The sequence below is a fragment of the Megalopta genalis genome, chromosome 19 (assembly GCF_051020955.1).
Source record: "Megalopta genalis isolate 19385.01 chromosome 19, iyMegGena1_principal, whole genome shotgun sequence".
Lineage (NCBI taxonomy): Eukaryota > Metazoa > Arthropoda > Insecta > Hymenoptera > Halictidae > Megalopta > Megalopta genalis.
Window position 1 is genome coordinate 4880032 of NC_135031.1, and position 21067 is coordinate 4901098.

A 21067-nucleotide genomic window follows, 5' to 3' on the forward strand; every position below is an offset into this window, starting at 1 on the left:
GTTTCTTAGTTTCTTAGTTTCTTAGTTTCTTAGTTTCATAGTTTCGTAGTTTCTTACTTTCTTAGTTTCTTACTTTCTTAGTTTCTTAGTTTCTTAGTTTCTTAGATTCTTAGTTTCCTAGTTTCTTAGTTTCGTAGTTTCTTAGTTCCTTAGTTCCTTAGTTTCTTAGTTTCTTTGTTTGTCAGTTTGTCAGTTTCTTAGTTTCGTAGTTTCTTAGTTTCTTATTTTCTTAGTTTCTTACTTTCTTAGTTTCATAGTTTCTTAGTTTCTTAGTTTCTTAGTTTCTTAGTTTCTTAGTTTCTTAGTTTCTTTGTTTCTTAGTTTCTTAGTTTCTTAGTTTCTTAGTTTCTTAGTTTCTTAGTTTCTTAGTTTCTTAGTTTCTTGGTTTCTTAGTTTCTTAGTTTCTTAGCTTCTTAGTTTCTAAGTTTCTTAGTTTCATAGTTTCTTAGTTTCTTAGTTTCTTAGTTTCTTAGTTTCTTAGTTTCTTAGTTTCTTAGTTTCTTAGTTTCTTAGTTTCTTAGTTTCTTAGTTTCTTGGTTTCTTAGTTTCTTAGTTTCTGAGTTTCTTAGTTTCTTAGTTTCGTAGTTTCTTAGTTTCTTAGTTTCTTACTTTCCTAGTTTCTTAGTTTCTTAGTTTCTTAGATTCTTAGTTTCCTAGTTTCTTAGTTTCGTAGTTTCTTAGTTCCTTAGTTCCTTAGTTTCTTAGTTTCTTTGTTTGTCAGTTTGTCAGTTTCTTAGTTTCGTAGTTTCTTAGTTTCTTATTTTCTTAGTTTCTTACTTTCTTAGTTTCATAGTTTCTTAGTTTCTTAGTTTCTTAGTTTCCTAGTTTCTTAGTTTCTTAGTTTCTTTGTTTCTTAGTTTCTTAGTTTCTTAGTTTCTTAGTTTCTTAGTTTCTTAGTTTCTTAGTTTCTTAGTTTCTTACTTTCTTAGTTTCTTAGTTTCTTAGTTTCTTAGTTTCTTAGTTTCTTAGTTTCTTAGTTTCTTAGTTTCTTAGTTTCTTAGTTTCTTAGTTTCTTAGTTTCTTAGTTTCTTAGTTTCTTGGTTTTTTAGTTTCTTAGTTTCTTGGTTTCTTAGTTTGTCAGTTTGTCAGTTTGTCAGTTTGTTGGTTTCTTAGTTTCTTAGTTTCTTAGTTTGTCTGTTTGTCAATTTGTCAGTTTGTTCGTTTCTTAGTTTCTTAGTTTCTAATTTTCTTAGTTTCTCAGTTTCTCAGTTTCTCAGTTTCTCAGTTTCTCAGTTTCTCAGTTTCTCAGTTTCTCACTTTCTCACTTTCTCAGTTTCTCAGTTTCTCAGTTTCTCAGTTTCTCAGTTTCTCAGTTTCTCAGTATCTCAGTTTCTCAGTTTCTCAGTTTCTCAGTTTCTCAGTTTCTTAGTTTCTCAGTTTCTCAGTTTCTCAGATTCTCAGTTTCCTAGTTTCTTAGTTTCTTACTTTCTTAGTTTCTTAGTTTCTTAGTTTCTTAGTTTCTTAGTTTCTTAGTTTCTCAGTTTCCTAGTTTCTTAGTTTCTTAGTTTCTTAGTTTCTTAGTTTCTTAGTTTCTTAGTTTCTTAGTTTCTTAGTTTCTTAGTTTCTTAGTTTCTTAGTTTATTAGTTTATTAGTTTCTTAGTTTCTTAGTTTCTTAGTTTCTTAGTTTCTTAGTTTCTTAGTTTCTTAGTTTCTTAGTTTCTTAGTTTCTTAGTTTCTTAGTTTCTTAGTTTCTTAGTTTCTTAGTTTCTTAGTTTCTTAGTTTCTTAGTTTCTTAGATTCTTAGTTTCCTAGTTTCTTAGTTACGTAGTTTCTTAGTTCCTTAGTTTCTTAGTTTCTTAGTTTGTCAGTTTGTTCGTTTCTTAGTTTGACAGTTTGTTCGTTTCTTAGTTTGTCAGTTTGTTCGTTTCTTAGTTTGTTCGTTTCTTAGTTTCTTAGTTTCTTAGTTTCGTGGTTTCTTAGTTTCTTAGTTTCTTAGTTTGTCAGTTTCTTAGTTTCTTAGTTTCTTAGTTTCTTAGTTTCTTAGTTTCTTAGTTTCTTAGTTTCTTAGTTTCTTTGTTTCTTAGTTTCTTAGTTTCTTAGTTTCTTAGTTTCTTAGTTTGTCAGTTTGTTCGTTTCTTAGTTTGTCAGTTTGTTCGTTTCTTAGTTTGTCAGTTTGTTCGTTTCTTAGTTTGTTCGTTTCTTAGTTTCTTAGTTTCTTAGTTTCTTAGTTTCTTAGTTTCTTAGTTTCTTAGTTTCTTAGTTTCTTAGTTTCTTAGTTTCTTATTTTCTTAGTTTCTTAGTTTCTTAGTTTCTTAGTTTCTTAGTTTCTTAGTTTCTTAGTTTCATAGTTTCGTAGTTTCTTAGTTTCTTAGTTTCTTACTTTCTTAGTTTCTTAGTTTCTTAGTTTCTTAGATTCTTAGTTTCCTAGTTTCTTAGTTTCGTAGTTTCTTAGTTCCTTAGTTCCTTAGTTTCTTAGTTTCTTTGTTTGTCAGTTTGTCAGTTTCTTAGTTTCGTAGTTTCTTAGTTTCTTATTTTCTTAGTTTCTTACTTTCTTAGTTTCATAGTTTCTTAGTTTCTTAGTTTCTTAGTTTCTTAGTTTCTTAGTTTCTTAGTTTCTTTGTTTCTTAGTTTCTTAGTTTCTTAGTTTCTTAGTTTCTTAGTTTCTTAGTTTCTTAGTTTCTTAGTTTCTTGGTTTCTTAGTTTCTTAGTTTCTGAGTTTCTTAGTTTCTTAGTTTCGTAGTTTCTTAGTTTCTTAGTTTCTTACTTTCTTAGTTTCTTAGTTTCTTAGTTTCTTAGTTTCTTAGTTTCTTAGTTTCTTAGTTTCTTAGTTTCTTAGTTTCTTAGTTTCTTAGTTTCTTAGTTTCTTAGTTTTTTAGTTTCTTAGTTTCTTGGTTTCTTAGTTTGTCAGTTTGTCAGTTTGTCAGTTTGTTGGTTTCTTAGTTTCTTAGTTTCTTAGTTTGTCTGTTTGTGAATTTGTCAGTTTGTTCGTTTCTTAGTTTCTTAGTTTCTAATTTTCTTAGTTTCTCAGTTTCTCAGTTTCTCAGTTTCTCAGTTTCTCAGTTTCTCAGTTTCTCAGTTTCTCACTTTCTCACTTTCTCAGTTTCTCAGTTTCTCAGTTTCTCAGTTTCTCAGTTTCTCAGTTTCTCAGTATCTCAGTTTCTCAGTTTCTCAGTTTCTCAGTTTCTCAGTTTCTTAGTTTCTCAGTTTCTCAGTTTCTCAGATTCTCAGTTTCCTAGTTTCTTAGTTTCTTACTTTCTTAGTTTCTTAGTTTCTTAGTTTCTTAGTTTCTTAGTTTCTTAGTTTCTTAGTTTCTTAGTTTCTCAGTTTCCTAGTTTCTTAGTTTCTTAGTTTCTTAGTTTCTTAGTTTCTTAGTTTCTTAGTTTCTTAGTTTCTTAGTTTCTTAGTTTCTTAGTTTCTTAGTTTATTAGTTTCTTAGTTTCTTAGTTTCTTAGTTTCTTAGTTTCTTAGTTTCTTAGTTTCTTAGTTTCTTAGTTTCTTAGTTTCTTAGTTTCTTAGTTTCTTAGTTTCTTAGTTTCTTAGTTTCTTAGTTTCTTAATTTCTTAGTTTCTTAGATTCTTAGTTTCCTAGTTTCTTAGTTACGTAGTTTCTTAGTTCCTTAGTTTCTTAGTTTCTTAGTTTGTCAGTTTGTTCGTTTCTTAGTTTGACAGTTTGATCGTTTCTTAGTTTGTCAGTTTGTTCGTTTCTTAGTTTGTTCGTTTCTTAGTTTCTTAGTTTCTTAGTTTCTTAGTTTCGTGGTTTCTTAGTTTCTTAGTTTCTTAGTTTGTCAGTTTCTTAGTTTCTTAGTTTCTTAGTTTCTTAGTTTCTTAGTTTCTTAGTTTCTTAGTTTCTTAGTTTCTTAGTTTCTTAGTTTCTTAGTTTCTTAGTTTCTTAGTTTCTTAGTTTCTTAGTTTCTTAGTTTGTCAGTTTGTTCGTTTCTTAGTTTGTCAGTTTGTTCGTTTCTTAGTTTGTCAGTTTGTTCGTTTCTTAGTTTGTTCGTTTCTTAGTTTCTTAGTTTCTTAGTTTCTTAGTTTCTTAGTTTCTTAGTTTCTTAGTTTCTTAGTTTCTTAGTTTCTTAGTTTCTTATTTTCTTAGTTTCATAGTTTCTTAGTTTCTTAGTTTCTTAGTTTCATAGTTTCTTAGTTTCTTAGTTTCTTAGTTTCTTAGTTTCTTAGTTTCTTAGTTTCTTAGTTTCTTAGTTTCTTAGTTTCTTAGTTTCTTAGTTTCTTAGTTTCTTAGTTTCTTAGTTTCTTAGTTTCTTAGTTTCTTAGTTTCTTAGTTTCTTAGTTTCTTAGTTTCTTAGTTTCTTAGTTTCTTAGTTTCTTAGTTTCTTAGTTTCTTAGTTTCTTAGTTTCTTAGTTTCTTAGTTTCTTAGTTTCTTAGTTTCTTAGTTTCTTAGTTTGTCAGTTTTTTAGTTTCTTAGTTTCTTAGTTTCTTAGTTTCTTAGTTTTTTAGTTTCCTAGTTTCTTAATTTCCTAGTTTCTCAGTTTCTTAGTTTCTTAGTTTCTTAGTTTCTTAGTTTCCTAGTTTCTTAGTTTCTTAGTTTGTCAGTTTGTTCGTTTCTTAGTTTGTCAGTTTGTTCGTTCCTTAGTTTCTTAGTTTCTTAGTTTCTTAGTTTCTTAGTTTCTTAGTTTCTTAGTTTCTTAGTTTCTTAGTTTCTTAGTTTCTTAGTTTCTTAGTTTCTTAGTTTCTTAGTTTCTTAGTTTCTTAGTTTCTTAGTTTCTTAGTTTGTCAGTTTCTTAGTTTCTTAGTTTCTTAGTTTCTTAGTTTCTTAGTTTCTTAGTTTCTTAGTTTCTTAGTTTCTTAGTTTCCTAGTTTCTTAATTTCCTAGTTTCTAAGATCCTTAGTTTCTTAGTTTCTTAGTTTCTTAGTTTCTTAGTTTCTTAGTTTCTTAGTCTCTTAGTTTCTTAGTCTCTAAGTTTCTTAGTTTCTTAGTTTCTTAGTTTCCTAGTTTCTTAGTTTCTTAGTTTCTTAGTTTCTTAGATCCTTAGTTTCTTAGTTTCTTAGTTTCTTAGTTTCTTAGTTTCTTAGTTTCTTAGTTTGTCAGTTTCTTAGTTTCTGAGTTTCTTAGCTTCTTAGTTTCTTAGTTTCTTAGTTTCATAGTTTCATAGTTTCTTAGTTTCTTAGTTTCTTAGTTTCTTAGTTTCTTAGTTTCTTAGTTTCTTAGTTTCATAGTTTCTTAGTTTCTTAGTTTCTTAGTTTCTTAGTTTCTTAGTTTCTTAGTTTCTTAGTTTCATAGTTTCTTAGTTTCTTAGTTTCTTAGTTTCTTAGTTTCTTAGTTTCTTAGTTTCTGAGTTTCTTTGTTTCTTAGTTTCTTAGTTTCTTAGTTTCTTAGTTTCTTAGTTTCTTAGTTTCTTAGTTTCTTAGTTTCTTAGTTTCTTAGTTTCTTAGTTTCTTAGTTTCTTAGTTTGTCAGTTTCTTAGTTTCTTAGTTTCTTAGTTTCTTAGTTTCTTAGTTTCGTTGGTTTCTTAGTCTCTTAGTTTCTTAGTTTCTTAGTTTCTTAGTTTCTTAGTTTGTCAGTTTCTTAGTTTCTTAGTTTCTTAGTTTCTTAGTTTCTTAGTTTCTTATTTTCTTAGTTTCTAAGTTTCTTAGTTTCTTAGTTTCTTAGTTTCTTAGTTTGTCAGTTTGTCAGTTTGTTCGTTTCTTAGTTTCTTAGTTTCTTAGTTTCTTAGTTTCTTAATTTCTTAATTTCTTAATTTCTTAGTTTCTTAGTTTCTTAGTTTCTTAGTTTCTTAGATTCTTAGTTTCTTAGTTTCTTAGTTTCTTAGTTTCTTAGTTTCTTAGTTTCTTAGTTTCTTAGTTTCTTAGTTTCTTAGTTTCTTAGCTTCTTAGTTTCTTAGTTTCTTAGTTTCATAGTTTCATAGTTTCTTAGTTTCTTAGTTTCTTAGTTTCTTAGTTTCTTAGTTTCCTAGTTTCTTAGTTTCTTAGTTTGTCAGTTTGTTCGTTTCTTAGTTTGTCAGTTTGTTCGTTCCTTAGTTTCTTAGTTTCTTAGTTTCTTAGTTTCTTAGTTTCTTAGTTTCTTAGTTTCTTAGTTTCTTAGTTTCTTAGTTTCTTAGTTTCTTAGTTTCTTAGTTTCTTAGTTTCTTAGTTTCTTAGTTTCTTAGTTTGTCAGTTTCTTAGTTTCTTAGTTTCTTAGTTTCTTAGTTTCTTAGTTTCTTAGTTTCTTAGTTTCTTAGCTTCTTAGTTTCTTAGTTTCTTAGTTTCTTAGTTTCTTAGTTTCTTAGTTTCTTAGTTTCTTAGTTTCTTAGTTTCTTAGTTTCTTAGTTTCTTAGTTTCTTAGTTTCTTAGTTTCTTAGTTTCTTAGTTTCTTAGTTTCTTAGTTTCTTAGTTTCTTAGTTTCTTAGTTTCTTAGTTTCTTAGTTTCTTAGTTTCTTAGTTTCTTAGTTTCTTAGTTTCTTAGTTTCTTAGTTTCTTAGTTTCTTAGTTTCTTAGTTTCTTAGTTTCTTAGTTTCTTAGTTTCTTAGTTTCTTAGTTTCTTAGTTTCTTAGTTTCTTAGTTTCTTAGTTTCTTAGTTTCTTAGTTTCTTAGTTTCTTAGTTTCTTAGTTTCTTAGTTTCTTAGTTTCTTAGTTTCTTAGTTTCTTAGTTTCTTAGTTTCTTAGTTTCTTAGTTTGTCAGTTTTTTAGTTTCTTAGTTTCTTAGTTTCTTAGTTTCTTAGTTTCTTAGTTTCTTAGTTTCCTAGTTTCTTAATTTCCTAGTTTCTCAGTTTCTTAGTTTCTTAGTTTCTTAGTTTCTTAGTTTCCTAGTTTCTTAGTTTCTTAGTTTGTCAGTTTGTTCGTTTCTTAGTTTGTCAGTTTGTTCGTTTCTTAGTTTGTCAGTTTGTTCGTTCCTTAGTTTCTTAGTTTCTTAGTTTGTCAGTTTCTTAGTTTCTTAGTTTCTTAGTTTCTTAGTTTCTTAGTTTCTTAGTTTCTTAGTTTCTTAGTTTCTTAGTTTCTTAGTTTCTTAGTTTCTTAGTTTCTTAGTTTCTTAGTTTCTTAGTTTCTTAGTTTCTTAGTTTGTCAGTTTGTTCGTTTCTTAGTTTGTCAGTTTGTTCGTTTCTTAGTTTGTCAGTTTGTTCGTTTCTTAGTTTGTTCGTTTCTTAGTTTCTTAGTTTCTTAGTTTCTTAGTTTCTTAGTTTCTTAGTTTCTTAGTTTCTTAGTTTCTTAGTTTCTTAGTTTCTTATTTTCTTAGTTTCTTAGTTTCTTAGTTTCTTAGTTTCTTAGTTTCATAGTTTCTTAGTTTCTTAGTTTCTTAGTTTCTTAGTTTCTTAGTTTCTTAGTTTCTTAGTTTCTTAGTTTCTTAGTTTCTTAGTTTCTTAGTTTCTTAGTTTCTTAGTTTCTTAGTTTCTTAGTTTCTTAGTTTCTTAGTTTCTTAGTTTCTTAGTTTCTTAGTTTCTTAGTTTCTTAGTTTCTTAGTTTCTTAGTTTCTTAGTTTCTTAGTTTCTTAGTTTCTTAGTTTCTTAGTTTCTTAGTTTCTTAGTTTCTTAGTTTGTCAGTTTCTTAGTTTCTTAGTTTCTTAGTTTCTTAGTTTCTTAGTTTCTTAGTTTCTTAGTTTCTTAGTTTCTTAGTTTCTTAGTTTCTTAGTTTCTTAGTTTCTTAGTTTCTTAGTTTCTTAGTTTCTTAGTTTCTTAGTTTCTTAGTTTCTTAGTTTCTTAGTTTCTTAGTTTCTTAGTTTCTTAGTTTCTTAGTTTCTTACTTTCTTAGTTTCTTAGTTTCTTAGTTTCTTAGTTTCTTAGTTTCTTAGTTTCTTAGTTTCTTAGTTTCTTAGTTTCTTAGTTTCTTAGTTTCTTAGTTTCTTAGTTTCTTAGTTTCTTAGTTTCTTAGTTTCTTAGTTTCTTAGTTTCTTAGTTTCTTAGTTTCTTAGTTTCTTAGTTTCTTAGTTTCTTAGTTTCTTAGTTTCTTAGTTTCTTAGTTTCTTAGTTTCTTAGTTTCTTAGTTTCTTAGTTTCTTAGTTTCTTAGTTTCTTAGTTTCTTAGTTTCTTAGTTTCTTAGTTTCTTAGTTTCTTAGTTTCTTAGTTTGTCAGTTTTTTAGTTTCTTAGTTTCTTAGTTTCTTAGTTTCTTAGTTTCTTAGTTTCCTAGTTTCTTAATTTCCTAGTTTCTCAGTTTCTTAGTTTCTTAGTTTCTTAGTTTCTTAGTTTCCTAGTTTCTTAGTTTCTTAGTTTGTCAGTTTGTTCGTTTCTTAGTTTGTCAGTTTGTTCGTTTCTTAGTTTGTCAGTTTGTTCGTTCCTTAGTTTCTTAGTTTCTTAGTTTCTTAGTTTCTTAGTTTCTTAGTTTCTTAGTTTCTTAGTTTCTTAGTTTCTTAGTTTCTTAGTTTCTTAGTTTCTTAGTTTCTTAGTTTCTTAGTTTCTTAGTTTCTTAGTTTCTTAGTTTGTCAGTTTCTTAGTTTCTTAGTTTCTTAGTTTCTTAGTTTCTTAGTTTCTTAGTTTCTTAGTTTCTTAGTTTCTTAGTTTCTTATTTTCTTAGTTTCTTAGTTTCTTAGTTTCTTAGTTTCTTAGTTTCATAGTTTCTTAGTTTCTTAGTTTCTTAGTTTCTTAGTTTCTTAGTTTCTTAGTTTCTTAGTTTCTTAGTTTCTTAGTTTCTTAGTTTCTTAGTTTCTTAGTTTCTTAGTTTCTTAGTTTCTTAGTTTCTTAGTTTCTTAGTTTCTTAGTTTCTTAGTTTCTTAGTTTCTTAGTTTCTTAGTTTCTTAGTTTCTTAGTTTCTTAGTTTCTTAGTTTCTTAGTTTCTTAGTTTGTCAGTTTCTTAGTTTCTTAGTTTCTTAGTTTCTTAGTTTCTTAGTTTCTTAGTTTCTTAGTTTCTTAGTTTCTTAGTTTCTTAGTTTCTTAGTTTCTTAGTTTCTTAGTTTCTTAGTTTCTTAGTTTCTTAGTTTCTTAGTTTCTTAGTTTCTTAGTTTCTTAGTTTCTTAGTTTCTTAGTTTCTTAGTTTCTTAGTTTCTTAGTTTCTTAGTTTCTTAGTTTCTTAGTTTCTTAGTTTCTTAGTTTCTTAGTTTCTTAGTTTCTTAGTTTCTTAGTTTCTTAGTTTCTTAGTTTCTTAGTTTCTTAGTTTCTTAGTTTCTTAGTTTCTTAGTTTCTTAGTTTCTTAGTTTCTTAGTTTCTTAGTTTCTTAGTTTCTTAGTTTCTTAGTTTCTTAGTTTCTTAGTTTCTTAGTTTCTTAGTTTCTTAGTTTCTTAGTTTCTTAGTTTCTTAGTTTCTTAGTTTCTTAGTTTCTTAGTTTCTTAGTTTCTTAGTTTCTTAGTTTCTTAGTTTCTTAGTTTCTTAGTTTCTTAGTTTCTTAGTTTCTTAGTTTCTTAGTTTCTTAGTTTGTCAGTTTTTTAGTTTCTTAGTTTCTTAGTTTCTTAGTTTCTTAGTTTCTTAGTTTCTTAGTTTCCTAGTTTCTTAATTTCCTAGTTTCTCAGTTTCTTAGTTTCTTAGTTTCTTAGTTTCTTAGTTTCCTAGTTTCTTAGTTTCTTAGTTTGTCAGTTTGTTCGTTTCTTAGTTTGTCAGTTTGTTCGTTCCTTAGTTTCTTAGTTTCTTAGTTTCTTAGTTTCTTAGTTTCTTAGTTTCTTAGTTTCTTAGTTTCTTAGTTTCTTAGTTTCTTAGTTTCTTAGTTTCTTAGTTTCTTAGTTTCTTAGTTTCTTAGTTTCTTAGTTTCTTAGTTTGTCAGTTTCTTAGTTTCTTAGTTTCTTAGTTTCTTAGTTTCTTAGTTTCTTAGTTTCTTAGTTTCCTAGTTTCTTAATTTCCTAGTTTCTAAGTTCCTTAGTTTCTTAGTTTCTTAGTTTCTTAGTTTCTTAGTTTCTTAGTTTCTTAGTCTCTTAGTTTCTTAGTCTCTAAGTTTCTTAGTTTCTTAGTTTCTTAGTTTCCTAGTTTCTTAGTTTCTTAGTTTCTTAGTTTCTTAGATCCTTAGTTTCTTAGTTTCTTAGTTTCTTAGTTTCTTAGTTTCTTAGTTTCTTAGTTTGTCAGTTTCTTAGTTTCTGAGTTTCTTAGCTTCTTAGTTTCTTAGTTTCTTAGTTTCATAGTTTCATAGTTTCTTAGTTTCTTAGTTTCTTAGTTTCTTAGTTTCTTAGTTTCTTAGTTTCTTAGTTTCATAGTTTCTTAGTTTCTTAGTTTCTTAGTTTCTTAGTTTCTTAGTTTCTTAGTTTCTTAGTTTCTTAGTTTCATAGTTTCTTAGTTTCTTAGTTTCTTAGTTTCTTAGTTTCTTAGTTTCTTAGTTTCTGAGATTCTTTGTTTCTTAGTTTCTTAGTTTCTTAGTTTATTAGTTTCTTAGTTTCTTAGTTTCTTAGTTTCTTAGTTTCTTAGTTTCTTAGTTTCTTAGTTTCTTAGTTTCTTAGTTTGTCAGTTTCTTAGTTTCTTAGTTTCTTAGTTTCTTAGTTTCTTAGTTTCGTTGGTTTCTTAGTCTCTTAGTTTCTTAGTTTCTTAGTTTCTTAGTTTCTTAGTTTGTCAGTTTCTTAGTTTCTTAGTTTCTTAGTTTCTTAGTTTCTTAGTTTCTTATTTTCTTAGTTTCTAAGTTTCTTAGTTTCTTAGTTTCTTAGTTTCTTAGTTTGTCAGTTTGTCAGTTTGTTCGTTTCTTAGTTTCTTAGTTTCTTAGTTTCTTAGTTTCTTAATTTCTTAATTTCTTAATTTCTTAGTTTCTTAGTTTCTTAGTTTCTTAGTTTCTTAGTTTCTTAGTTTCTTAGTTTCTTAGTTTCTTAGTTTCTTAGTTTCTTAGTTTCTTAGTTTCTTAGTTTCTTAGTTTCTTAGTTTCTTAGCTTCTTAGTTTCTTAGTTTCTTAGTTTCATAGTTTCATAGTTTCTTAGTTTCTTAGTTTCTTAGTTTCTTAGTTTCTTAGTTTCCTAGTTTCTTAGTTTCTTAGTTTGTCAGTTTGTTCGTTTCTTAGTTTGTCAGTTTGTTCGTTCCTTAGTTTGTCAGTTTCTTAGTTTCTTAGTTTCTTAGTTTCTTAGTTTCTTAGTTTCTTAGTTTCTTAGTTTCTTAGTTTCTTAGTTTCTTAGTTTCTTAGTTTCTTAGTTTCTTAGTTTCTTAGTTTCTTAGTTTCTTAGTTTCTTAGTTTCTTAGTTTCTTAGTTTCTTAGTTTCTTAGTTTCTTAGTTTCTTAGTTTCTTAGTTTCTTAGTTTCTTAGTTTCTTAGTTTCTTAGTTTCTTAGTTTCTTAGTTTCTTAGTTTCTTAGTTTCTTAGTTTCTTAGTTTCTTAGTTTCTTAGTTTCTTAGTTTCTTAGTTTCTTAGTTTCTTAGTTTCTTAGTTTCTTAGTTTCTTAGTTTCTTAGTTTCTTAGTTTCTTAGTTTCTTAGTTTCTTAGTTTCTTAGTTTCTTAGTTTCTTAGTTTCTTAGTTTCTTAGTTTCTTAGTTTCTTAGTTTCTTAGTTTGTCAGTTTTTTAGTTTCTTAGTTTCTTAGTTTCTTAGTTTCTTAGTTTCTTAGTTTCTTAGTTTCCTAGTTTCTTAATTTCCTAGTTTCTCAGTTTCTTAGTTTCTTAGTTTCTTAGTTTCTTAGTTTCCTAGTTTCTTAGTTTCTTAGTTTGTCAGTTTGTTCGTTTCTTAGTTTGTCAGTTTGTTCGTTTCTTAGTTTGTCAGTTTGTTCGTTCCTTAGTTTCTTAGTTTCTTAGTTTCTTAGTTTCTTAGTTTCTTAGTTTGTCAGTTTCTTAGTTTCTTAGTTTCTTAGCTTCTTAGTTTCTTAGTTTCTTAGTTTCATAGTTTCATAGTTTCTTAGTTTCTTAGTTTCTTAGTTTCTTAGTTTCTTAGTTTCTTAGTTTCTTAGTTTCATAGTTTCTTAGTTTCTTAGTTTCTTAGTTTCTTAGTTTCTTAGTTTCTTAGTTTCTTAGTTTCATAGTTTCTTAGTTTCTTAGTTTCTTAGTTTCTTAGTTTCTTAGTTTCTGAGTTTCTTTGTTTCTTAGTTTCTTAGTTTCTTAGTTTCTTAGTTTCTTAGTTTCTTAGTTTCTTAGTTTCTTAGTTTCTTAGTTTCTTAGTTTCTTAGTTTCTTAGTTTCTTAGTTTGTCAGTTTCTTAGTTTCTTAGTTTCTTAGTTTCTTAGTTTCTTAGTTTCTTGGTTTCTTAGTTTCTTAGTTTCTTAGTTTCTTAGTTTCTTAGTTTCTTAGTTTGTCAGTTTCTTAGTTTCTTAGTTTCTTAGTTTCTTAGTTTCTTAGTTTCTTATTTTCTTAGTTTCTAAGTTTCTTAGTTTCTTAGTTTCTTAGTTTCTTAGTTTGTCAGTTTGTCAGTTTGTTCGTTTCTTAGTTTCTTAGTTTCTTAGTTTCTTAGTTTCTTAATTTCTTAATTTCTTAATTTCTTAGTTTCTTAGTTTCTTAGTTTCTTAGTTTCTTAGTTTCTTAGTTTCTTAGTTTCTTAGTTTCTTAGTTTCTTAGTTTCTTAGTTTCTTAGTTTCTTAGTTTCTTAGTTTCTTAGTTTCTTAGCTTCTTAGTTTCTTAGTTTCTTAGTTTCTTAGTTTCTTAGTTTCTTAGTTTCTTAGTTTCTTAGTTTCTTAGTTTCTTAGTTTCTTAGTTTCTTAGTTTCTTAGTGTCTTAGTTTCTTAGTTCCTTAGTTTCTTAGTTTCTTAGTTTCTTAGTTTGTCAGTTTCTTAGTTTCTTAGTTTCTTAGTTTCTTAGTTTCTTAGTTTCTTAGTTTCTTAGTTTCCTAGTTTCTTAATTTCCTAGTTTCTAAGTTTCTTAGTTTCTTAGTTTCTTAGTTTCTTAGTTTGTCAGTTTCTTAGTTTCTTAGTTTCTTAGTTTCTTAGTTTCTTAGTTTCTTAGTTTCTTAGTTTCTTAGTTTCCTAGTTTCTTAATTTCCTAGTTTCTAAGTTTCTTAGTTTCTTAGTTTCTTAGTTTCTTAGGTTCTTAGTTTCTTAGTTTCTTAGTCTCTTAGTTTCTTAGTTTCTTAGTCTCTAAGTTTCTTAGTTTCTTAGTTTCTCAGTTTCCTAGTTTCTTAGTTTCTTAGTTTCTTAGTTTCTTAGATCCTTAGTTTCTTAGTTTCTTAGTTTCTTAGTTTCTTAGTTTCTTAGTTTCTTAGTTTGTCAGTTTGACAGTTTCTTAGTTTCTTAGTTTCTTAGATTCTTAATTTGTCAGTTTGTCAGTTTGTCAGTTTGTTCGATTCTCAGTTTCTCAGTTTCTTAGTTTCTTAGTTTCTTAGTTTCTTAGTTTCTTAGTTTCTTAGTTTCTTAGTTTCTTAGTTTCTTAGTTTCTTAGTTTCTTAGTTTCTTAGTTTCTTAGTTTCTTAGTTTCTTAGTTTCTTAGTTTCTTAGTTTCTTAGTTTCTTAGTTTCTTAGTTTCTTAGTTTCTTAGTTTCTTAGTTTCTTAGTTTGTCAGTTTGTTCGTTTCTTAGTTTGTCAGTTTGTTCGTTTCTTAGTTTGTCAGTTTGTTCGTTTCTTAGTTTGTTCGTTTCTTAGTTTCTTAGTTTCTTAGTTTCTTAGTTTCTTAGTTTCTTAGTTTCTTAGTTTCTTAGTTTCTTAGTTTCTTAGTTTCTTAGTTTCTTAGTTTCTTAGTTTCTTAGTTTCTTAGTTTCTTAGTTTCTTAGTTTCTTAGTTTCTTAGTTTCTTAGTTTCTTAGTTTCTTAGTTTCTTAGTTTCTTAGTTTCTTAGTTTCTTAGTTTCTTAGTTTGTCAATTTCTTAGTTTCTTAGTTTCTTAGTTTCTTAGTTTCTTAGTTTCTTAGTTTCTTAGTTTCTTAGTTTCTTAGATTCTTAGTTTCTTAGTTTGTTAGTTTCTTAGTTTCTTAGTTTCTTAGTTTCTTAGTTTCTTAGTTTCTTAGTTTCTTAGTTTCATAGTTTCTTAGATTCTTAGTTTCTTAGTTTCTTAGTTTCTTAGTTTCTTAGTTTCTTAGTTTCTTAGTTTCTTAGTTTCTTAGTTTCTTAGTTTCTTAGTTTCTTAGTTTCTTAGTTTCTTAGTTTCTTAGTTTCTTAGTTTCTTAGTTTCTTAGTTTCTTAGTTTCTTAGTTTCTTAGTTTCTTAGTTTCTTAGTTTCTTAGTTTCTTAGTTTCTTAGTTTCTTAGTTTCTTAGTTTCTTAGTTTCTTAGTTTCTTAGTTTCTTAGTTTCTTAGTTTCTTAGTTTCTTAGTTTCTTAGTTTCTTAGTTTCTTAGTTTCTTAGTTTCTTAGTTTCTTAGTTTCTTAGTTTCTTAGTTTCTTAGTTTCTTAGTTTCTTAGTTTCTTAGTTTCTTAGTTTCTTAGTTTCTTAGTTTCTTAGTTTCTTAGTTTCTTAGTTTCTTAGTTTCTTAGTTTCTTAGTTTCTTAGTTTCTTAGTTTCTTAGTTTCTTAGTTTCTTAGTTTCTTAGTTTCTTAGTTTCTTAGTTTCTTAGTTTCTTAGTTTCTTAGTTTCTTAGTTTCTTGGTTTCTTAGTTTCTTAGTTTCTTAGTTTCTTAGTTTGTCAGTTTTTTAGTTTCTTAGTTTCTTAGTTTCTTAGTTTCTTAGTTTCTTAGTTTCCTAGTTTCTTAATTTCCTAGTTTCTCAGTTTCTTAGTTTCTTAGTTTCTTAGTTTCTTAGTTTCCTAGTTTCTTAGTTTCTTAGTTTGTCAGTTTGTTCGTTTCTTAGTTTGTCAGTTTGTTCGTTTCTTAGTTTGTCAGTTTGTTCGTTCCTTAGTGTCTTAGTTTCTTAGTTTCTTAGTTTCTTAGTTTCTTAGTTTCTTAGTTTCTTAGTTTCTTAGTTTCTTAGTTTCTTAGTTTCTTAGTTTCTTAGTTTCTTAGTTTCTTAGTTTCTTAGTTTCTTAGTTTCTTAGTTTCTTAGTTTCTTAGTTTCTTAGTTTCTTAGTTTGTCAGTTTCTTAGTTTCTTAGTTTCTTAGCTTCTTAGCTTCTTAGTTTCTTAGTTTCATAGTTTCATAGTTTCTTAGTTTCTTAGTTTCTTAGTTTCTTAGTTTCTTAGTTTCTTAGTTTCTTAGTTTCATAGTTTCTTAGTTTCTTAGTTTCTTAGTTTCTTAGTTTCTTAGTTTCTTAGTTTCTTAGTTTCTTAGTTTCTTAGTTTCTTAGTTTCTTAGTTTCTTAGTTTCTTAGTTTCTTAGTTGCTTAGTTTCTTAGTTTCTGAGTTTCTTTGTTTCTTAGTTTCTTAGTTTCTTAGTTTCTTAGTTTCTTAGTTTCTTAGTTTCTTAGTTTCTTAGTTTCTTAGTTTCTTAGTTTCTTAGTTTCTTAGTTTGTCAGTTTCTTAGTTTCTTAGTTTCTTAGTTTCTTAGTTTCTTAGTTTCTTAGTTTCTTAGTTTCTTAGTTTCTTAGTTTCTTAGTTTCTTAGTTTCTTAGTTTCTTAGTTTCTTAGTTTCTTAGTTTCTTAGTTTCTTAATTTCTTAGTTTCTTAGTTTCTTAGTTTCTTAGTTTCTTAGTTTCTTAGTTTCTTAGTTTCTTAGTTTCTTAGTTTCTTAGTTTGTCAGTTTCTTAGTTTCTTAGTTTCTTAGTTTCTTAGTTTCTTAGTTTCTTAGTTTCTTAGTTTCTTAGTTTCTTATTTTCTTAGTTTCTAAGTTTCTTAGTTTCTTAGTTTCTTAGTTTCTTAGTTTGTCAGTCTGTGAGTTTGTTCGTTTCTTAGTTTCTTAGTTTCTTAGTTTCTTAGTTTCTTAATTTCTTAATTTCTTAATTTCTTAGTTTCTTAGTTTCTTAGTTTCTTAGTTTCTTAGTTTCTTAGTTTCTTAGTTTCTTAGTTTCTTAGTTTCTTAGTTTCTTAGTTTCTTAGTTTCTTAGTTTCTTAGTTTCTTAGCTTCTTAGTTTCTTAGTTTCTTAGTTTCATAGTTTCATAGTTTCTTAGTTTCTTAGTTTCTTAGTTTCTTAGTTTCTTAGTTTCTTAGTTTCTTAGTTTCTTAGTTTCATAGTTTCTTAGTTTCTTAGTTTCTTAGTTTCTTAGTTTCTTAGTTTCTTAGTTTCTTAGTTTCATAGTTTCTTAGTTTCTTAGTTTCTTAGTTTCTTAGTTTCTTAGTTTCTTAGTTTCTTAGTTTCTTAGTTTCTTAGTTTCTTAGTTTCTTAGTTTCTTAGTTTCTTAGTTTCTTAGTTTCTTAGTTTCTTAGTTTCTTAGTTTCTTAGTTTCTTAGTTTCTTAGTTTCTTAGTTTCTTAGTTTCTTAGTTTCTGAGTTTCTTAGTTTCTTAGTTTCTTTGTTTCTTAGTTTCTTAGTTTCTTAGTTTCTTAGTTTCTTAGTTTCTTAGTTTCTTAGTTTCTTAGTTTCTTAGTTTCTTATTTTTTTAGTTTCTTAGTTTCTTGGTTTCTTAGTTTGTCAGTTTGTCAATTTGTCAGTTTGTTCGTTTCTTAGTTTCTTAGTTTCTTAGTTTCTAATTTTCTTAGTTTCTCAGTTTCTCAGTTTCTCAGTTTCTCAGTTTCTCAGTTTCTCAGTTTCTCAGTTTCTCAGTTTCTCAGTTTCTCAGTTTCTCAGTTTCTCAGTTTCTCAGTATCTCAGTTTCTCAGTATCTCAGTTTCTCAGTTTCTCAGTATCTCAGTTTCTCAGTGTCTCAGTTTCTCAGTTTCTCAGTTTCTCAGTATCTCAGTTTCTCAGTATCTCAGTTTCTCAGTTTCTCAGTTTCTCAGTTTCTCAGTTTCTCAGTTTCTCAGTTTCTCAGTTTCTCAGTTTCTCAGTTTCTCAGTTTCTCAGTTTCTCAGTTTCTCAGTTTCTCGGTTTCTCAGTTTCCTAGTTTCTTAGTTTCTTAGTTTCTTAGTTTCTTAGCTTTTTAATTTCTTAGTTTCTTAGTTTCATAGTTTCTTAGTTTCTTAGTTTCTTAGTTTCTTGGTTTCTTAGTTTGTCAGTTTGTCAGTTTGTTGGTTTCTTAGTTTCTTAGTTTCTTAGTTTGTCAGTTTGTCAATTTGTCAGTTTGTTCGTTTCTTAGTTTCTTAGTTTCTAATTTTCTTAGTTTCTCAGTTTCTCAGTTTCTCAGTTTCTCAGTTTCTCAGTTTCTCAGTTTCTCAGTTTCTCAGATTCTCAGTTTCTCAGTTTCTCAGTATCTCAGTTTCTCAGTATCTCAGTTTCTCAGTTTCTCAGTTTCTCAGTTTCTCAGTTTCTCACTTTCTCAGTTTCTCAGTTTCTCAGTTTCTCAGTTTCTCAGTTTCTCAGTTTCTCAGTTTCTCAGGTTCCTAGTTTCTTAGTTTCTTAGTTTCTTAGTTTCTTAGTTTCTTAGTTTCTTAGTTTCATAGTTTCTTAGTTTCTTAGTTTCTTAGTTTCTTAGTTTCTTAGTTTCTTAGTTTCTTAGTTTCATAGTTTCTTAGTTTCTTAGTTTCTTAGTTTCTTAGTTTCTTAGTTTCTTAGTTTCTTAGTTTCTGAGTTTCTTTGTTTCTTAGTTTCTTAGTTTCTTAGTTTCTTAGTATCTTAGTTTCTTAGTTTCTTAGTTTCTTAGTTTCTTAGTTTCTTAGTTTCTTAGTTTCTTAGTTTCTTAGTTTCTTAGTTTCAAAGTTTCTTAGTTTCTTAGTTTCTTAGTTTCTTAGTTTCTTAGTTTCTTAGTTTCTTAGTTTCTTAGTTTCTTAGTTTCTTAGTTTCTTAGTTTCTAAGTTTCTTAGTTTCTTAGTTTCATAGTTTCTTAGTTTCTTAGTTTCTTAGTTTCTTAGTTTCTTTGTTTCTTAGTTTCTTAGTTTCTTAGTTTCTTAGTTTCTTAGTTTCTTAGTTTCTTAGTTTCTTAGCTTCTTAGTTTCTTAGTTTCTTAGTTTCTTAGTTTCTTAGTTTCTTAGTTTCTTAGTTTCTTAGTTTCTTAGTTTCTTATTTTCTTAGTTTCTTAGTTTCTTAGTTTCTTAGTTTCTTAGTTTCTTAGTTTCTTAGTTTCTTAGTTTCTTAGTTTCTTAGTTTTTTAGTTTGTCAGTTTGTTGGTTTCTTAGTTTCTTAGTTTCTTAGTTTGTCAGTTTGTCAATTTGTCAGTTTGTTCGTTTCTTAGTTTCTTAGTTTCTAATTTTCTTAGTTTCTCAGTTTCTCAGTATCTCAGTTTCTCAGTTTCTCAGTTTCCTAGTTTCTTAGTTTCTTAGTTTCTTAGTTTCTTAGTTTCCTAGTTTCTTAGTTTCTTAGTTTCTTAGTTTCTTAGTTTCTTAGTTTCTTAGTTTATTAGTTTCTTAGTTTCTTAGTTTCTTAGTTTCTTAGTTCCTTAGTTTCTTAGTTTCTTAGTTTCTTAGTTTCTTAGTTTCTTAGTTTCTTAGTTTCTTAGATTCTTAGTTTCCTAGTTTCTTAGTTTCTTAGTTTCTTAGTTTCTTAGTTTATTAGTTTCTTAGTTTCTTACTTTCTTAGTTTCTTAGTTTCTTAGATTCTTAGTTTCCTAGTTTCTTAGTTTCTAATTTTCTTAGTTTCTCAGTTTCTCAGTTTCTCAGTTTCTCAGTTTCTCAGTTTCCTAGTTTCTTAGTTTCTTAGTTTCTTAGTTTCTTAGTTTCCTAGTTTCTTAGTTTCTTAGTTTCTTAGTTTCTTAGTTTCTTAGTTTCTTAGTTTCTTAGTTTATTAGTTTCTTAGTTTCTTACTTTCTTAGTTTCTTAGAATCTTAGTTTCTTAGTTTCTTAGTTTCTTAGTTTCTTAGTTTCTTAGTTTCTTAGTTTCTTAGTTTCTTAGTTTCTTAGTTTCTTAGTTTCTTAGTTTCTTAGTTTCTTAGTTTCTTAGATTCTTAGTTTCCTAGTTTCTTAGTTTCTTAGTTTCTTAGATTCTTAGTTTCCTAGTTTCTTAGTTTCTTAGTTTCTTAGTTTCTTAGTTTCTTAGTTTCTTAGTTTCTTAGTTTCTTAGTTTCTTAGTTTCTTAGTTTCTTAGTTTCTTAGTTTCTTAGTTTCTTAGTTTCTTAGTTTCTTAGTTTCTTAGTTTCTTAGTTTCTTAGTTTCTTAGTTTCTTAGTTTCTTAGTTTCTTAGTTTCTTAGTTTCTTAGTTTCTTAGTTTCTTAGTTTCTTAGTTTCTTAGTTTCTTAGTTTCTTAGTTTCTTAGTTTCTTAGTTTCTTAGTTTCTTAGTTTCTTAGTTTCTTAGTTTCTTAGTTTCTTAGTTTCTTAGTTTCTTAGTTTCTTAGTTTCTTAGTTTCTTAGTTTCTTAGATTCTTAGTTTCTTAGTTTCTTAGTTTCTTAGTTTCTTAGTTTCTTAGTTTCTTAGTTTCTTAGTTTCTTAGTTCCTTTGTTTTTTAGTTTGTCAGTTTGTTGGTTTCTTAGTTTCTTAGTTTCTTAGTTTGTCAGTTTGTCAATTTGTCAGTTTGTTCGTTTCTTAGTTTCTTAGTTTCTTAGTTTCTTAGTTTCTAATTTTCTTAGTTTCTCAGTTTCACAGTTTCTCAGTTTCTCAGTTTCTCAGTTCCCTAGTTTCTTAGTTTCTTAGTTTCTTAGTTTCCTAGTTTCTTAGTTTCTTAGTTTCTTAGTTTCTTAGTTTCTTAGTTTCTTAGTTTCTTAGTTTCTTAGTTTCTTAGCTTCTTAGTTTCTTAGTTTCTTAGTTTCTTAGTTTCTTAGTTTCTTAGTTTCTTAGTTTCTTAGTTTCTTAGTTTCTTAGTTTCTTAGTTTGTCAGTTTTTTAGTTTCTTAGTTTCTTAGTTTCTTAGTTTCTTAGTTTCTTAGTTTCCTAGTTTCTTAATTTCCTAGTTTCTCAGTTTCTTAGTTTCTTAGTTTCTTAGTTTCTTAGTTTCCTAGTTTCTTAGTTTCTTAGTTTGTCAGTTTGTTCGTTTCTTAGTTTGTCAGTTTGTTCGTTTCTTAGTTTGTCAGTTTGTTCGTTCCTTAGTGTCTTAGTTTCTTAGTTTCTTAGTTTCTTAGTTTCTTAGTTTCTTAGTTTCTTAGTTTCTTAGTTTCTTAGTTTCTTAGTTTCTTAGTTTCTTAGTTTCTTAGTTTCTTAGTTTCTTAGTTTCTTAGTTTCTTAGTTTCTTAGTTTCTTAGTTTCTTAGTTTCTTAGTTTCTTAGTTTCTTAGTTTCTTAGTTTCTGAGTTTCTTAGTTTCCTAGTTTCCTAGTTTCTTAGTTTCTTAGTTTCTTAGTTTCATAGTTTCTTAGTTTCTTAGTTTCTTAGTTTCTTAGTTTCTTAGTTTCTTAGCTTCTTAGTTTCTTAGTTTCTTAGTTTCTTAGTTTCAAAGTTTCTTAGTTTCTTAGTTTCTTAGTTTCTTAGTTTCTTAGTTTCTTAGTTTCTTAGTTTCTTAGTTTCTTAGTTTCTAAGTTTCTTAGTTTCTTAGTTTCATAGTTTCTTAGTTTCTTAGTTTCTTAGTTTCTTAGTTTCTTAGTTTCTTAGTTTCTTTGTTTCTTTGTTTCTTAGTTTCTTAGTTTCTTAGTTTCTTAGTTTCTTAGTTTCTTAGTTTCTTAGTTTCTTAGTTTCTTAGTTTCTTAGTTTCTTAGTTTCTTAGTTTCTTAGTTTCTTAGTTTCTTAGTTTCTTAGTTTCTTAGTTTCTTAGTTTCTTAGTTTCTTAGTTTCTTAGTTTCTTAGTTTCTTAGTTTCTTAGTTTCTTAGTTTCTTAGTTTCTTAGTTTCTTAGTTTCTTAGTTTCTCAGTTTCTCAGTTTCTCAGTTTCTCAGTTTCTCAGTTTCCTAGTTTCTTAGTTTCTTAGTTTCTTAGTTTCTTAGTTTCTTAGTTTCTTAGTTTCTTAGTTTCTTAGTTTGTCAGTTTGTTCGTTTCTTAGTTTGTCAGTTTGTTCGTTTCTTAGTTTGTTCGTTTCTTAGTTTCTTAGTTTCTTAGTTTCTTAGTTTCTTAGTTTCTTAGTTTCTTAGTTTCTTAGTTTCTTAGTTGCTTAGTTTCTTAGTTTCTTAGTTTCTTAGTTTCTTAGTTTCTTAGTTTCTTAGTTTCTTAGTTTCTTAGTTTCTTAGTTTCTTAGTTTCTTAGTTTCTTAGTTTCTTAGTTTCTTAGTTTCTTAGTTTCTTAGTTTCTTAGTTTCTTAGTTTGTCAGTTTCTTAGTTTCTTAGTTTCTTAGTTTCTTAGTTTCTTAGTTTCTTAGTTTCTTAGTTTCTTAGTTTCTTAGTTTCTTAGTTTCTTAGTTTGTCAGTTTGTTCGTTTCTTAGTTTCTTAGTTTCTTAGTTTCTTAGTTTCTTAGTTTCTTAGTTTCTTAGTTTCTTAGTTTGTCAGTTTCTTAGTTTCTTAGTTTCTTAGTTTCTTAGTTTCTTAGTTTCTTAGTTTCTTAGTTTCTTAGTTTCTTAGTTTGTCAGTTTGTTCGTTTCTTAGTTTGTCAGTTTGTTCGTTTCTTAGTTTGTCAGTTTGTTCGTTTCTTAGTTTGTTCGTTTCTTAGTTTCTTAGTTTCTTAGTTTCTTAGTTTCTTAGTTTCTTAGTTTCTTAGTTTCTTAGTTTCTTAGTTTCCTAGTTTCTTAGTTTCTTAGTTTCTTAGTTTCTTAGTTTCTTAGTTTCTTAGTTTCTTAG